Consider the following 18,392-nt stretch of genomic DNA (forward strand, 5'->3'; position numbering starts at 1 on the left):
GACTGCCCTCTCCCCACTGCAGTCCACCTGCAGGCAATGCCACTCCTGCACCAGGATCACCTCCCTCCTCTCCCCAGGCAGATAGAAAAGATCCTGCTCCTCCACCCTCACCTAAGTGTAAAACCCTGGAATCCCCCTTGCTGCACCTTCTCTCACCACTCCAAAGTCATTCATGCACAGGGCCTGGACAGCCCTTCTCGAGGCGCCAGACCTGCGCCTCTCCTCCATGTAAGCACTCCAAAGAAATCCAGACTGGGAAAAGAGGCTCCATCACAGCTACAGTTCACTTCCAGTGCATGAAGCCCTCCTCCTCTCACACTGCCCAGCCTGGCTGTAGCCACCTCCCCAATCTTGCTGCAAAGCCAGCGCACTCATGGCCTCCACGTGCAATTTTTCCAACAACCTCTGCACACGTAGCCCAGTGCTCCTCCAGCTCACACCCAGGGGCATCATGGGTTGTACATGCCTTCGTGCAATTTCCTATGCATTCACCTACCCCCATCAGGGTGAGTTCCCCAGGAAGGTACAGTTATATGGGTCTTCCTGCCTAGCACCTCACAGGGGGATCTGAAGAACTGGAAGTTGCCAAGGCCACCAGCACCCTTTGCCATCCAATCATTCTGGAACCTCTCAGGTACATCCCCCCACTCTGAGAGGTCTTCCACCAGAAATCACAACCCTTGACCCTAGCTTCCCACCTCACAACAAGAAAAGAATACACCAGTGCCTACTGGCAGCAGTGCCCCACAGGGCAGCATGTGAGTAGATTTACTCCTGAGTCCAATCCAGTCCCTTACTGAAAAGGCAGTGATCACAGATCCAGGCCTCATTTGGAGGTTAGGCAGTTTACCCAGGTCTCTGCCCTCCCTTTCTCCCAGTCCCGACTTTCCTCCCTCATTCAGACTTTAGCTGTCACCCTGCCGACTCACAAGCATGCCTGCGTGTTCCCTGCAGCCTCAGGGAAAAGGCTCCCCTGCGCCAGCCAGCCCTGATTCCGACTGAGCCTTCTTAAGCCTGGGCCTGACTCTCACCACTTGGAGAACACCACTTGGAGAACCTTGGCCATCCCAGCCTCCCTCACAGATCAGTCTGTTGGTCTCCCGCTTCTCTCCCCATCCAGCCTGGCATTGTAGAATTTCGGCCCTTCTCCTGGACTAGACAGCGCTCTATTAAAGGAGCAGATACCGCGACGCAGGCGTGTTTTCCTCGGCAAAGCCAAAGGCAGCACCTGGAACGCTGCAGCGTTCTTCGCTCGGAGACCCAGGAGCCTCGGGAGTAAAGACTTACCGAGAAAGCCTCACACCAAGTTAAGGGCAGACCCCTGCACCCCGGCAACCGCCATGCAGGAAACCTTGGGGATACGAGCTCACAAGCCCCACCGCATCAAGAAGCCCACCTACCTGCAGCCACCCGAGGTGCGGCGAAGAGGGTCCACGGAACTACAGCCTGAGACAGTGCGCATGGGTCTCCCTCCGAGGGCGAGTCCACGCGCCACCTAGAAAGTGGAGAACAAGATCGGCCGCCGTGAGATGGAGCGCGGGCACGACCTCCCGAGACAGGGGGAGAGGCCCGAAAATGTCTCTAGGCGCCCTCCCATTCCCCGAAGGTGGTCGAGAAACTGAGTCTCGCCAACCGGCAGGGAACCGGGGACCAGGCCGAGGGCTCCGAGCGCCCTCTCCGCGGACAGGGAATTGGGGCGTGGCGGAGGGGCATGATCTCGGGTTTGCTACGGGGTTTTCTTCCCGCCGGCCGCCCGACTCCCCCGGCCCCACTAACCCGCAGGCCACAGTCCACGACACCAGCTCCGAGCAGCGTAGCGACCGCGTCCAGGCAGCGCCGTGCCTCTACACCCCCTGCGTGCGCGCGGCCGCCCCTACACCCAGCGCTAGCTCCCGGCGCGTCCCGCGACAGCCTCCCAGCCAGGCCGCGCCCGCGCGCGCTCACCCCACCGCGCCTGCGCTGTGAGCAGTGGGGCCCACGGCCACGCAGGCGCTCCCGGGCCGTACCAGCGCGGCAGCACGGCGCGGGGGGTGATGGGAGCGCGCGCCTAGCCCGGCGCCGCGCCCGATGCCGCAGAGCCGCGGAGCCGCGTGCGCAGGCGCAGAAGGGCCCGGCTTGCACCGCGCTTCTGCTTCTTGCCCCTCGCCCTGATCCCAGAGGTGGGCGGTGGGAGGTGGCTGGCGGAAGGGGCAGGAATGCCCTGGGTCTGCGGAATTAAGAGATGGCGGGAAGCGCTGTGGTACGTCCTCGGCTACCACCCGGCCCTCGCCGAGATGAAGAGGCAATGCTGCCTCAGCCTGCGGTTAGTGCCCTCGAGTCAGCTGGGGACTGTGGGCATTGCAGGGGTGGGGGGAGGTGGCTACTGAGCGGCAAGAGGGATGCTGGGCCAAGCATAGGGATGCTGAGGCCATCAAGGAGGATTTGGACATAGAGTGTCTACAGGGGCTTGGGTTGGCTGGGTGTACATGCCTCATTAGCGTAACTTGGATGGCATGCCAGCAAAGTCTCTCACCACCCAGTGCCGGCTGCTGGAAACCTCCTAATGAGCCTTCATACCAGACCTCAGGCATTAGGGACTGGTTCTACATCTCCAGCCCAGGAGTGAGAGGGCAGGGCCCGGCTGGCCGCAAGGACCCTCCACCTGCATGCCTAGGGGCTGGTGGGCGAGGACCTGTGGAGGGGTGGTTGGTGAGAAGCCTGTAGGTTTTCTCATCGTGGGTGGGTTGGTTCTGTGCTAGACCTGGTGAGGCCGGACCCAGTGAGGACAATGAGGGCAGGCTGCCAAAGCCTCCCCACAGGGCTGTGCCCAGCCCAGGCCTGCCACTCAGGAGTGGCGTGCCCAGTCAGTACCCAGAGACTTTGGAAAAGTGAGTAGAGGCTGAGGCTGGGTGCTCTTCATGGACACAGGGACCGCCCACACCACCTCCCCACGTCTCTATGGTGCCTGGACAAGAGATGAGAGAGGGTGCCAGCCCCTTACAAGGGGAAAGGTGACCCGCCCCCAGCCTAGGACCTAGTGTCCCATGAGTTAAGTGCCTGGATGCAGGCCAGGAATCACTGGGGCCGTGGGCAGCAGAATTTACCGGAAAATAATGCTTCTCAAGGCAAACACACAGGAAACACAGCAGCTCCCTTTCTGCCCTGGTCTAGTGACTCCTTTCATGAAACGGTCTCTGAAATGTTATCTGCATTTACACCAAACTCACTCACTTTGATCCTTGAAATGAGACTCAAAGATCACATTGTACCTTCGCCGGGTCTATGGGGCTTCCAGCCGCCTGGGCCAAAAATAATAAAAGTGGCACTCAGCCAGGAAACACCTCCTTGAAGTGTGAATGAAATTTGGATTTTTCAGTTGTATCTTTTCTAATTGACCTGATAATTTAAAATTCCTCCCTCAAAGGAGAGGGAGAGTTCCTGAGAATTTGGCTTACCTCAGGCACTAGATAGCTCAGGCCAACTCAGGGCCCATCAGCAGAGAGCCAGCAGGGGTTGTGCAAAAGACTAATCCAAGTGGGCCGACCCATCAGAAAAGAAATTTTTGGGTCCACATTGTTTATTTATTTATTTTTTTCAGGCTATCTTCTATGTATATTTTTAAAAATGCTTTTTAGCTTCTCTGTAGGCTAGATCCCTAACAGGGCCCCACATTGCCTTTTCACCCACACAATGGAATGAGCTAAGTTTGCTGAGAGCCCACCAAGTGCCCAGCATGTGACAAGGTTCTCTTCTGATGATGAGGCAGAAAACAGCCCATTTCACAGATGAAGAAACAGCTTCATGAAGGCTGAGACTTGCCTGAGAAATGGCAAGCTTGGGAGACGCTACCCAGCCCATAGCTCCTTCTTGGGAAGTGCCCCAACTGGTAAGGTGCTGGATGTAACTGCTTGAACTGAGAGGCCCAGAGACAGTGGTCAGGCAGAGAACACTGGAGCCAAGACATTGGCTCTGAAGTGTTTAGGATTATTGTCAGCACTGCAGCCCCCAGAGCCAGGGTCAGTAAGGTAACAGGGACAAGCAGCCCAGGAGAGGTGATGCCAGCTACTGGAGGACTGTCAGCCTCTTGAGCCTGCCTGTGCTCCTTGCATTTGGATCTGCGTGAGAGCCTCCCCTAGAGCCAGGAATGTCAGGGTCTCTTGTTCAGCTACCCACCTTGTCACCCTACCAGAAGTTGCCCTAAAAATGCAGAGCTGAGTCCGTTGGAGCCTTCTCAGAGGCCTGTGTCCTTTTCCAGAAAGTGATCTCTTTCTTGCCCTTCCAGTGGGATTGTACCCTACATGATGAACATGGATGCTTCAGAGACCCATCCAACTTAGCTGGGGGACTGGGCACCAGAGCCTGGTGCCCTTGGGGTTCCTTGTGCCATTAGAAACCAGTGTCATCATCGTGGGTTTCCTTTTTTTTTCCTAATTGAGGTAAGATTTACATACAATGAAATGCATAGGTCTTCATAGTACAGTTTCATGAGTTTTGCACATGTTAACCGCCACCGCACGCAATTAAGCTGTATAACGTTCCATTACCCTGAAAGTGGCCTCACGTCCCCTTCTAGTCAGTCTCCAGTCCTCACAGGCAAACACTGTTCTGACTTCTACCCCATAACTTTATTTTGCCCCCTCTGAAACTTCTGCCAAATGTAATGTTACAGTATGGACTCTTTTTGTGTTTGGCCTCTCAGGATCAATATAATGTTTGTGAGATTCATCCATGGTATGGTTGCGTGTATCTCATTTCTTTTTTTTGCTGTGTACTATCGCATTGCATGACTGCATCATTTGTTTAGCCATTCTCTTATTGATGGACATTTGAGTGCTTTCTAGTTTGGGGCTAGTATGTGTAAAGCTGCTATGTACATTACTGAACAAGTTCTTTTTGTGGGTGTAAGTTTTCACTTTTTAGGGGTAAATATTGAGGAGTGGACTTGCCGGATCATAGAATAGGGCATATTTAACTTTATAAGAAACTGCCAAGAGCTTTCCAAAGTACCTGGAAAATTTATACTTCCTCCAGCAGTGTATGAGGGTTCTACTTGCTCCACATCCTCACCAACACTTGTTATTGCCAATCTTTTCATTTTAATCATTCCAGCAGGTATGGAGTGCTATCTCATTGTGGTTTCAATTTGCATTTCCCTGATGAATTTGAATGATGTTGAGCATCTTTTCATGTGTTTATTTGAAATGTGTGTATCTTCTTTTGGAAAGCATCTGTACAAATATTTTGCCCACGTTTTTATTTGGTTGTTTGTCATCTTTTGTTAATTTGGAAGAATTTTTGCATACACAAACAGTCTTTGTCAGATGTAGATATTGCAGATACTTTCTCCCAGTCTGTCACTTACCTGTTCATTTTCTTGGTGATGTCTTTTGAAAAGCAGCATTTAAAATTCTTGAGGCTGGTGCTTGTTGTGCTCTAAGAAATCTTTGCTACCTCAAGGTCATGAAGATTTTCACCTAAGTTTACTTCTAGAAGTTCTATAATTTTTGCTTTTACATGTAGGTCTATGATGAATTTGAATTAATTTTTGTGTTTGATGTGAGTTATAGGAGTTTTTTGTTGTTGTTGTTGTTGTTGTGTGCTGTCGAGTCGATTCCCTCTTACAGAGACCCTGTAAGACAGAGTAGAACTGTCCTATAGAGTTTTCTAGACTGTAATCTTTATCGGAGCAGATCGCCAGGTCTTTTCTTCCACAGAGTGGCTGGTGGGTTCGAACTACCAACCTTTTGGCTACCAGCCAAGCACTTAACCATTGTGCAACCAGGGCTCCTTATAGGAGTTATAGGCTGAAGTTTATTTTTCTCCTTATGACCATCCCATTGTTCTAGCACCATTGCTAAAAACACTTTCTTCCCCATTGAATTACCTTGGCACTTTTGTTAACATCCAGTTACCACACATGTGGTTCTACATCTAGACCCTCTATTCTATTCCATTGATCTTTGTCCTTTGTCCAAGAACATACTGTATTAATTATTGTAGCTTTATAGTCAGACTTGAAATCAAGTCTTCCAACTTTGATTTCATTTTTCAAAATTGTTTTGGCTATTCTAGTTCATTTCAGGTAACTTTTACAATCAGTTTGTCAAAGCATGCCTGGCCCACACACCCTGATGTATCAAAACAAAACAAAAAAGCAGGATGAAACAAACGGACTTACAATCAATAAATAAAGAAAATACTACCTTAATGTCTTGGAGACAGCAGACAATATCAAAACATATAAAAGAGCAGGACAGGATGGCTTCAGCAAATGACCAAAATAAAGAATTGGATGACCTTCTGGTAGAAGAAAAGGCAGTGGAGCTATCTAATATGGAATTCAAAAGACTAATATTTAGGGTTCTCCAAGAGACTAGGAAAGAGATCAAGGAAAACACAGACAAAACCAAGGAAGTAATAGACATAATCATGGAAAACACAGACAAAACCGACAAAAACATAGCCAAAATCAAGGAAAACACAGACAAAGGAATAGAAGAATTCAGGAAAATAATACAAGAACAAAACATCAAAGTAAATAATTAGAAATCATACAAAAACAGCAACTAGAAATCCTAAAGATAAACAACAAACTTTCAGAAATGGACAACTCAATAGAAAGTTTTAGGAGCAAATTTGAAACAATGGAAGACAGAATCAGCGAGATTGAAGACAAATCCATGGATGCCACTTTGAGGAAAAATCAGAGAAAAGAATGAAGAAACCTAAGAATGATGTGAGACACAATCACGAGCGAAAATTTCCACATGATCAGAGTTCCAGAACGGGGAGAAAATGGAAAACACAGAGAACATTGTTGAAGATTTGCTGGCAGAAAACTTCCCAAATATCATGAAAGATGAAAAGTTGACCATCCAAGTTCAACGAACCCCATATAGGATAGACCCCAAAAGAAAGTCATCAGGACACATCATAATCAGACTTGTCAAAACCAGAGACACAATCCTGACAGTAGCTCAAGAAAAATGAAAAGTCACTTACAAAGGGAAAATGATAAAACTAAACTCTGATTACTCGGCAGAAACTATGCAGGCAAGAAGGCAATGTGATGACATATATAAAACCTTGAAAGAGAAAAACTGCCAAACAACAATGATATATCCTGCAAAACTCTGAAATACAATGACTAAATTAGGACATTTCCAGATAAACAGAAAATAAGGGAATTCCTAAAAACCAAACAAAACTTACAAGAAATACTAAAGGGAGTCCTTTGGTTAGAGAACCATGAACATCAGACAATAACTGGAGTCTAGAACACAGGACAGCATCAGCCACACACCAACCTAGATGAAGAACTCTCAATAATAAAATAAAGCTAAAATACTTAAAACAGGGAAACAGAGACGTCAATCTGTAAATGACAACAACATCAAAACAGTAAAAGGGGAAATAAATGGTGTAGGTATAAAACTTTCAAATGGAGAGGAAGTCAAGGTGGTACCAAGTAATAAAAGACTGGCTCAAACTTAGGAAGATAGGGGTAAATTTCAAGGTAACCACAAAGAAAGTTAAACATACTCATCAGAATAAAAAAGAAAAACAGGATAAAGTCTCAGTAAACACAAAATCTATAATAACAAAAAAAAAAAAAATCCACAAAACAAAAGGAATTCAGCACAGGAAAGTAAGAGGAACAAAGAAAATGTCAGCACCACAAAAAAGCACACCAATATGAGAGCAATAAACTCATACCTATCTGTAATCACACTGAATGTAAATGGCTTAAATGCACCTGTAAAGAGACAGAGAGTGGCAGGAATGGATTTAAAAATACATTTTAAAATACATCAAACTCTAAAAGCACTGAAAAGAGAAATAGGCAGTTCCACAATAATAGTAGACTTCAACATACCACTCTCGGTAAAGGACAGAACATCTAGAAAGAAACTCAACAAAGATACAGAGGATCTAAAGGCCAAAATCAACCAACTTGACATCATAGACATATACAGAACACTCCATCCAATGGCAGGGAAGTATACATTTTCCAACACACATGGGACATTCTCCAGAGTAGACCACATTTTAGGCCACAAAGCAACTCTCAATAAAATCCAAAACACTGAAATAATGCTAAGCATTCTCTCTGTTACAACGCTATAAAAGTAGAAATCAACTACAGGAAGAGCAAGGAAAAAAAATCAAATACATGGAGACTGAATAACACCTTGCTTAAATACAACCAGGTAATAGAAGAAATCAAAGAGGGAATTTTAAAAAATTCCTAGAATTAAATTAGAATGAAAACACATCATACCAAAACCTTCAGGACACAGCAAAGGCACTCTTCAGAGGTCAATTTATAGCAATAAACACACACATCAAAAAAGAATGGGCCAAAATCAAAACGTTAGCCCTACAACTTGAACAAATAGAGAACAGCAAAAGAAGCCCACGTGCACCAGAAGAAAGGAAATAGTAAAGATTAGAGCAGAGATAAATAGAGAACAGAAGAACAGTAGAATGAATCAACAAGACCAAAGTTGGTCTTTTGAAAAGATCAACAAAGTCAAAAAACCATTGGCCAAACTGACAAAAAGAAAAACAGGAGAGGAAGCAAATAACCCAAATAAGAAATGAGATGGGGGACATTACAACAGACCCAAATGAAATAAAAAGGATCACAACAGAATACTATGGAAAATTGTATGCCAACAAATTTGAGAACCTAGAGAAAGTGGATAAATTTCTAAAAACATACCACCTACCTAAACTAACACTTGCTAAGATAGAAAATCTGAGTAGACTCATAACAAGAGAACAGATTGAAGAGGCAACACAAAACACTCCCCCCCAAAAAAAAAACTCCTGGCCAAGATGGCTTCACTGGAGAATTCTTCCAAACATTCAAAGAGCTCACACCAGTACTACTCAAACTATTTCAGAGCATAGAAAAAGAAGGAATACTCCCAAATTCATTCTGTGAAGCCAGCATAACCCTGATACCAAAGCCAGGCAAAGACATCACAAAAAAAGAAAATTACAGACCAATATCTCTCATGAATATAGATGGAAAAATTCTCAACAAAACTCTAGCCAATAGAATTCAGCATCACATAAAAAAAATAATAATAGTACACCACAACCAAGTGGGATTCATACCAGGTATGCAAGGATGGTTCAACATTAGAAAATCAATCAACATAATCCACCACATAAATAGAACAAAAGAAAAGAATTACATGATCATTTCAATTGACACAGAAAAGGCATTTGATAAAGCGCAACACCCATTCATGATAAAAACTCTCAATAAAATAGGAATAGAGGGGAAATTCCTCAGAATAATAAAGGGCATCTATACAAAACCAGGAGACCTGGTGGCACAATTGTTAAAAAGCTTGGCTGCTAACCAAAAGGCTGGCAGTTTGAATCCACCATCTGCTCCTTGGAAACCCTATGGGGCAGTTCTACTTTGTTCTATAGGGTTGCTATGAGTTGGAATCAACTCAACGACAATGCGTTTTTTATACAAAACCAACAGCCAACATCATTCTCAGTGGAGAGAGCCAAAAGCATTTCCCCTGCGAATGAGAGCAAGACAAGGATGCCCTTTATCACCACTCCTATTTAACATTGTGCTGGAAGTCCTAGCTAAAGAAATAAGGCAAATAAAAGAAAGGGCATCCAAATTGGAAAGGAAGAAGTAAAACTATCCCTATTCCCAGATAATATGATCCTATACATAGAGAACCCCAAAGGTTCCACAAGAAAACTGCTGGAACTAATAGAGTCAGCAGGATACAAGATGAACATACAGAAATCAGTCGGATTCCTATATACCAACAAAGAGAACTTCAAAAAGGAAATCAGGAAAATGATACCATTTATAATAGCCCTGAGAAAGATAAAATACTTGGGAATAAATCTAACAGGAACGTAAAAGACCTATACAAAGAAAACTACAAAAAACTATTGTAAGAAAACAGAAGCGACCTACATAAATGGAAAAACGGACCATGCCCATGGATAGGAAGACTCAACATTGTGAAAATGTCAGTCCTACCCAAAGCGATCTACAGATGTAATGCAATCCTGATCCAATTACCAATAGCATTCTTTAATGAGATGGAAAAACTAATCACCAACTTTATATGGAAAGGAAAGAGGCCCCGAGTAAGCAAAGCATTACTGAAGAAGAAGAACAAAGTAGGAGGACTCATTCTACCTATCTCAGAACCTGCTATGCAGCCATGGTAGCCAAAACAGCCTGGTACTGGTACAAGGACAGACACATAGACTACCGGAACAGAATTGAGAACCCAGATGTAAATCCATCCACCTATGGTCAGCTGATTCTTCACATAGGACCAAAGTCCATTAAATGGGGAAAAGGCAGTCTTTTTAACAAATGGTGCTGGCAGAACTTGATGTCCATCTGTAAAAAAATGAAACAGGACCCATACCTCACACCAGACACAAAAACTAACTCAAAATGGATCAAAGATCTGAATGTAAAACCTAAAACGATAAAGATCATGGAAGGAAAAATAGAGACAATGCTAGGGGCCTTAATCCATGGCATAAATACAATACAAACCATAAGTAATAATGCACAAACACCAGAAGAGAAACTAGATAACTGGGAGCTCCTAAAAATTAAACACTTATGGTCATCAAAAGACTTCACCAAGAGTAAAAAGAGAACCTACAGACTGGGAAAAAATTTTGGCTACAACATATCCAACAACACCTCAACAACAAAAAGACAAAAATCCAACTAAAAAATGGTCAAAGGATATGAATAGACACTTCAACAAAGAAGACATTCAGGCAGCTAACTGACACATGAGGAAATGCTCACAATCATTAGCCATTAGAGAAATGCAAAGCAAAACTACAATGAGATACCATCTTACCCCGACATTACTGGCACTAATCAAAAAAACAGAAAATAACAAATGTTGGAGAGGTTGTGGGGAGATTGGAACTCTTATGCACAGCTAGTGGAAGTGTAAAATGGTATAACCACTATGGAGAACAATATGGCATCTCCTTAAAAAGCTAGAAATAGAAATACCATATGATCCAGCAATCTCACTCCTAGGAATATATCCTTGAGAAATAAAAGCCATCACGCAAATAGACATATGCATACCTATGTTCACTGTAGCATTATTCACAATAGCAGAAAGATGGAAACAACCTAAGTGCCCATCAACAAATGAATGGTACATGCACACAATGGAATACTACGCAATGATAAAAAACAATGATGAATCCGCGAAACATCTCACAACATGGATGAATCTGGAGGACATTATGCTGAGTGAAATAAGTCAATCACAAAAGGACAAATACTGTGTGAGACCACTATCATTAAAACCCAAGAAAAGGTTTACACACAGGAAAAAAAAAACATCTTTGATGGTTACGAGGGAGGGGAAGGGTGAGGAGGGGAAATCACTAACTAAATAGTAGACAAGTTAACTTCGGTAAAGGAAAAGACAAAACATAATATAGGGGAAGGCAGCACAACTTGACCAAGGCAAAGTCATAGAAGCTTCCTAGACACATCCAAATACCTTGAGGGACTGAGTTACTGGGGCTGAGGGCTCAGGACCATGGTCTTGGGGGACATTTAGGTCAATTGGCATGACACAATTCATAAAAAAAATGTCCTACATCCTACTTTGGTGAGTAGTGCCTAGGGTCTTAATAGCTTGCAAGCAGCTATCTAAGATACATCTGTTGGTCCCATCCCATCTGGAGCAAAGGAGAATGAAGAAAACCAAAGACACAAGGAAAATATTAGTCCAAAGGACTAATGGACCACATGAACCACAGCCTCCACCACCAACCTCACTGACAGGGATCACAAAAGAGGATCCCAAACAGAGTGGGAGAAAAATGTAGAACAAAATTAAAATTCACAAAAAAAGATCAGACTTACTGGTCTGACAGAGACTGGAGGAACCCCCGAGACTATGGCTCCCGGACACCCTGCCAATTCAGAACTGAAGCCACTCCTGAAATCTGCCTTTCAGCCAAATATTAGACAGATCTATAAAACAAACAATAACACACCTGAGGCATGCGCTTCTTAGTTCAATTAAGTATAAAAGACCAAATGGGCAATGCCTGCCCAAAAGCAAAGACCGGAAGGCAGGAAGTGACAGGAAAGCTGGACAAATGGACATGGAAAACCCAGGGTGGAAAGGGAAAAGGGGACAGTGCTGATACATTGCAGAGATTGCAACCAATGTCACACAAATTTGTGTATAAATTTTTGAATGAAAAACTTATTTGTGCTGTAAACATTTACCTAAAACACACAAAAAACAATATTGAGTTTTCCAATCCATGAACAGTTTATATCTTTCCATTTATTTAAGTCTTTGTCAATGTCTTTCAGGAATTTTTAGTTTTCAATTCAAAGGTTTGCATGTATTTGTGAAATTTATCCCTAAGCATTTTATGTTTTTTGATGCTACTGTAATTAGAATTTTTTTAAAATTTCATTTTCCAATTGGTCCTTTCTCATGTATAAAAATAGAATTGTACTTGAACACTTGCTAAATTAACTTATTGGTTATATATGTATATATATGATGTGTGTATGTATACATACATATATGTACATATCTGTCTACATCAAGGACATACACGAAGAAAGCAAGAGGTCATTAAAAAGACAGGAAAGAAAGAAAAGATCAAAATGGATGTCAGAAGAGACTCTGCAGCTTGCTCTTGAACATAGAGTAGCTAAAGCGAAAGGAAGAAATGATGAAGTAAAAGAGCTGAAAAGGAGATTTCAAAGGTCGGCTCGAGAAGACACAGTAAAGTATTATAATGACATGTGCAGAGACCTGGAGTTAGAAAACCAGAAGGGAAGAACACGCTCGGCATTTCTCAAGCTGAAAGAACTGAAGAAAAAATTCAAGCCTCGAGTTGCAATAGTGAAGGATTCTATGGGCAAAATACTGAATGACACAGGAAGCATCAAAAGAAGATGGAAGGAATACAGAGAGTCACTATACCAAAAGGAATTGGTCAGTGTTCAACCATTTCAGGAAGTAGCATATGATCAGGAACGGATGGTACTGAAGGAAGAGGTCCAAGCTGCACTGAAAGCAATGGGGAAAAACAAAATTCCAGGAATTGAAGGAATACCAATTGAGATGTTTCAATAAATGGATGCAGCGCTGGAAGTGCTCACTTGTCTATGCCAAGAAATTTGGAAGACAGCTACCTGGGCAACCGACTGGAAGAAATCCGTATTTATGCCTATTCCAAAGGTGATCCAACCAAATTCAAAAATTATCAAACAGTATCATTAATATTACACACAAGTAAAATTTTGTGGAAGATCATTCAAAAGCAGCAGCAGCAGTACATCCACAGAGAACTGCCAGAAATTCAAGCCAGATTCAGAAGAGGACATGGAACAAGGGATATCACTGCTGATTATCAGATGGATCTTGGCTGAAAGCAGAGAATACCAGAAAGATGTTTACCTGTGTTTTATTGCCTATGCAAAGGCATTCAACTGTGTGGATCATAACAAACTATGGATAACATTGCTAAGAATGGGAATTCCAGAACACTTAATTTCACTCATGAGGAACCTGTACGTAGATCAAGAGGCAGTCGTTTGAACAGAACAAGGGGATACTGTGTGGTTTAAAGTCAAGAAAGGTGTGAATCAGGGTTGTATTCTTTCACCATACTTATTCAGTCTGTATGCTGAGCAAATAATCCAAGAAGCTAGACTATATGAAGAAGAGTGGGGCTTCAGGGTTGGAGGAAGACTCATTAACAACCTGTATTATGCAGATGACACAACCTTCCTTGCTGAAAGTGAAGAGGACTTGGAGCACTTACTTATGAAGATCAAAGACCACAGCCTTCAGTATGGATTACACCTCAACATAAAGAAAACAAAAATCCTCACAACTGGACCAATAAGCAACATCATGATAAATGCAGAAAAGATTGACGTCTCAGGGATTTCATTTTACTTAGATCCACAATCAACACTCATGGAAGCAGTAGTCAAGAAATCAAATGATGCATTGCATTGGGCAAATCTGCTGTGAAAGACCTCTTTAAAGTGTTAAAAAGCAAAGGTGTCACCTTGAAAACTAAGGTGTGCTGGACCCAAGCCGTGGTGTTTTCAATCGCTTCATATGCATGCGAAAGCTGGACTATGAATAAGGAAGACTGAAGAAGAATTGACACCTTTGAATTATGGTGTTGGTGAAGAATATTGAATATGCCATGGACTGCCAGAAGAATGAACAGATCTATCTTGGAAAAAGTACAGCCAGAATGCTCCTTAGAAGCAAGGATGGCAAGACTACATCTCACATACTTTGGACGTGTTACCAGGAGGGATCAGTCCCTGGAGAAGGACATCATGCTTGGTAGAGGGTTAGCGAAAAATAGGAAGACCCTCAACAAGATGGGTTGACACAGTGGCTGCAACAGTGGGCTCAAGCATAACAACAATTGTGAGGATGGTGTGGGACAAGGCAGTGTTTCGTTCTGTTATACATAGGGTCACTGTGAGTCGGAACCACCTGGATGACATCTAACAATAACATCTATCTACAGGTTTCCCCGCTATCCGAAAGAAGAATGTTCCTATGAAACCTTTTGTAAGCTGAAATGGCATAAAGTGAGGAAGCAATTACGATTAATTCACATGAGAAAACATTTTTTAGCGTTTCCAGACCCCAAAAATAACCTACCAAATGATACAGAAAACTAAAATAACATTAACATACAGTAAAAGCAGGAACGTTGAGTATAGTTCCCAGGGTAGGAACTTGGTAACGCCACTCATGCTGCTCGAGGTGCAAGCTGCCTCTTCAATGGCTCGCTGTAAAACAAATGCTGAATGTTATTTCCACTTTTCACCTTTTTTTGTGAAAGCAAAAATCCTCTTTGAATTTATTTTGGTTATCAAAAGCAGGTACTAATATAGGTCTTTTGTAAAAGCTAAGTAGCATAAACTGGACTTTCGAAAAGCAGGAGATACCTGTATCTATCTATCTACCTTGCTATCTATCTATGTATCTGTCTGTATCTATCTACTTGTCTGTCTGTCTGTCTGCCTGCCTGCCTGCCTATTTTTTGTCTTATTGCAGTGGCTAGTCCTTCAGTAACAAAGTTCAAAAGAAGTGATAGGAGGGGGCATCCTCGACTTAATGTTAGGAGGAAAGTGTTTGGTCTTTCGATGTTAGCTGTATGTTTTTTTATGGATGCCTTTGTATCAGGTTGAGAGAGTTTCCTTCTAGTCCTTGTTTGCTGAGAGTTCCCCTCCCGCCCCACAAATGAGTGTTGAATTTTGTCAGATGTTTTTTGTCTACCTATTAATACAATCATGATATTTTTCTCTTTGATTCTGTTAATGTGGTGAATTATATTGATTGAATGTTGAATGTTAAACCACCTTGCATTCCTGGGATAAATCCCACATGGTCATATGAATTATTCTTTGTATGTATTTCTGGGCTCAATTCACTAATATTTTGTTAAGGACTTTTGTATCTATGTTCTTGAGGGATACTGGTTTGTAATTTTCTTTTCTTGTAATGACTTCATCTGGTTTTGATATCAGGGTAATGCTGGCCTCATAAAATGAGTTGGGAAGTGTTTCTTCCTCCTCTATTTTTTGAAATAATTGGTGTGAGATTGGTATTATATCTTCTTTAAATTTTGATAAAATTCATCAGTGAAACCATCTGGGCCTGGAATTTTCTTTATTGGATGGTTTTTAATGAATAATTTAATCCCATTAATAGATATAGGACTCCATATTTTCTACTTCTTCTTGTGTATGTTTTGGCAATTTTTTAAAAAGGAATTTGTCCATTTCATCTAAATTATCAAATTTATTAAACTAAATTTGTTCATAATATTGCCTTACTATCCTTTTGATGCCTGTGTGCTCTATAACAATGTCTCCTCTTTCATCTCTGATACTGGTAATTCTTTGATTTTTTTTTTTTTCAAATAACCAACATTTTATTTCATTGATTTCCTCTACTGTTTGTTTTCTATTTTATTGATTTCTACTTTCGTATTCATTATTTCCATCCTTATATTTACTTCGGTTTTAATTTTATCTTCTTTTTCTGACTTCTTGAGGAGGTTACTTAGATCATGGATCTTAAACCTTTCTTCTTTTCAAACATAAGTATTAAAGCTATAAATTTCCTTCTTACCACTGTTTTAGCTGCATCTCAGAAATAACGATGTGTTGTTTGTATCATCATTCAGTTCAAAAAAAATTTCCTACTTCTCTTTTGTGTTCCTCTTTGACCCCTGGGTTATTTATAAGTGTGTTGTTTAATTTCCAAATATTTGGGGAATTGTCAAGATATCTTTTTGAAGTTTCCATTTCTTTAATTTTGCAACTCTGTTAGTAGGCACATACACATTCATGATATGCTTTTCTGATTAATTGAGCCTTTTATCATTATGAAACATCCCTCCTTATCTTTGGTAACATTCCTTCTCTTGAAGTCTACATTGTTTGATATTAATCTACATCAGCTTTTTAATGTTTACTCTTTGGCTTGTGTATCTTTTTCTCTCTGTTTACTTTCAACCTGAATGTGTGTCTTTATATTTAAAGTTATCTCATATAGACAACATGTAGTTGAAAACTGCTGGTTTTTTTCCATACAGTATGACAATTTCTGCCTTTTACTTGGAGAGTTGAGTCCATTTACTCATGTAATTATTGGTATGATTAGGTTTAAGTTTATCAGTTTGCTATTTGTTTTCTATTTGTCCCATCTATTTCTTTTTTTTTTTTAATTTTATTGTGTTTTCAGTGAGAGTTTTCACAGCAAATTAGGTTTCCATTTAACAATCTCTACACAGATTATTCAGTGACATAGATTTTTCACAATGTGTCAACATTCTTATTAATTCCATTCTGCTTATTACGAGTTCTTTTTTCTTTTTTCCTTTCTAAATTTTATTTATTTTGTTCTTGTTGTTGAGAATAAATACAGCAAAACATACACCGGTTTGTTTCTACATGTACAGTTTAGTGGCATTGATTACATTCTTTGAGTTGTGCAGCTATTCTCACCCTTCTTTTCTGAGTTGTTCCTCATTAACATAAACTCACTGCCCTCTAAGTTTCCTATTTAATCTTTCGAGTTGCTGTTGTCACTTTGATCCCATGTAGATAGTTCTTAAAAGAGCATAATGCTCAAGGCAGACTTTTTTTACTAGTTAAGCTAAACTATTGTTTGGTTTTAAGATGACTTCAGGGGATATTTTTGGTTTAAGCTTTACAGATTATCTCAGGACAGTAGTTCCAGGGTACGTCCACCCACCATGGCTCCAGAAAGTCTAGAGTCCATGAGAATTTGAAATTCTGTTCTGCATTTCCCCCCATTTGATCAGGATTTGTCTATGGAATCTTTGATCAAAATGTTCAGTAATGGTAGCCAAGCACCATCCAGTTCTTCTGGTCTCATGGCAAGGGAGGCAGTTGTTCATGTAGGCAATTAGCCACACATTCCATATCCTCCTCCTATTCCTGACTCTCCTTCTTCCTCTGTTGTGACAGGTGAATAGAGACCAATTGTTGTGCCTTGGATGGCTACTTGCAAGCTTTTAAGACCCCAGGCACTATGCAGTGAACTAGGACGTCCATTTATTTCTTTTTATTCCTCTGTTCACTCTTTTCTGCCTTCTTTTGGGTTTATCAAATATTTTTTAGTATTCCATTTTAATTCCTCTATTGACTTCTTAGCTGTACCTCTTTGTATTTTATTTGATGGTTGCTTTAGGAGCTACAATATGCGTCTTTAATTTATCATAATCTACTTAGAGTTAATATTGTACTACATCACATTAAATGTAAGAAGCTTACAACTGTATAATGCCATTTACAATCATGATTTTACTATTGTCATACATTTCACATTTGTATAAATCCCACTGTACATTGTTATCATTCTTGTTTTAAGCAACCAGTGTCTTTTAAAGAAAGTAATAGAAGGAAAAAGACAGTATTTCTTATTTACTACATATTTACAATTTCCAGTACTCTTCATTTCGTTCTTTCAATTCAAACTTCCTCCTGGTAAAATATCCCTTCAGCTGGCACAATGGCCTAGAGCATTTCTTGTAGTGCATATCTGCTGGTAAGGAATTATCTTAGCTGTCGTTTCTCTGAAAATGTCCTTATTTCACCCTCAATTTTGAGTAATATTTTTACTGTACATCAATTTCTAGATTGACATTTTTTTTCTACCTGCACATAAAAAATTCTGTTCCTTTGTCTTCTGACCTACAATTTTATCTGATCTGAAGCCAGCCATCTGTTATATTATTGTTCCCCTATATGTAATGTAGTTCCCTGGGTAGTGTAAATAGTTTGCACTCAGCTGCTAACCAAAAGGTTGGTGGTTTGAACC

At 41.6% G+C, this 18,392-nt stretch overlaps 1 protein-coding gene across 1 annotated transcript in view; it reads right to left on the bottom strand.

The window, feature by feature from the left end:
• Window positions 1-1,884, bottom strand: part of GNB1L (G protein subunit beta 1 like) — a 77,139-nt gene extending 75,255 nt beyond the window's left edge. Inside the window, exons 1-2 of the mRNA XM_023725057.1 lie at window positions 1,777-1,884; window positions 1,401-1,495 (exon numbers count right to left, since the gene is read on the bottom strand). The gene's annotated coding sequence lies outside the window, so the exon portion shown is untranslated. The remainder of the gene's footprint in view (window positions 1-1,400; window positions 1,496-1,776) is intronic.
• Window positions 1,885-18,392: the final 16,508 nt, after the last annotated feature.

Source organism: Trichechus manatus, unplaced genomic scaffold (assembly GCF_000243295.1).
Source record: "Trichechus manatus latirostris isolate Lorelei unplaced genomic scaffold, TriManLat1.0 scaffold00282, whole genome shotgun sequence".
NCBI lineage: Eukaryota > Metazoa > Chordata > Mammalia > Sirenia > Trichechidae > Trichechus > Trichechus manatus.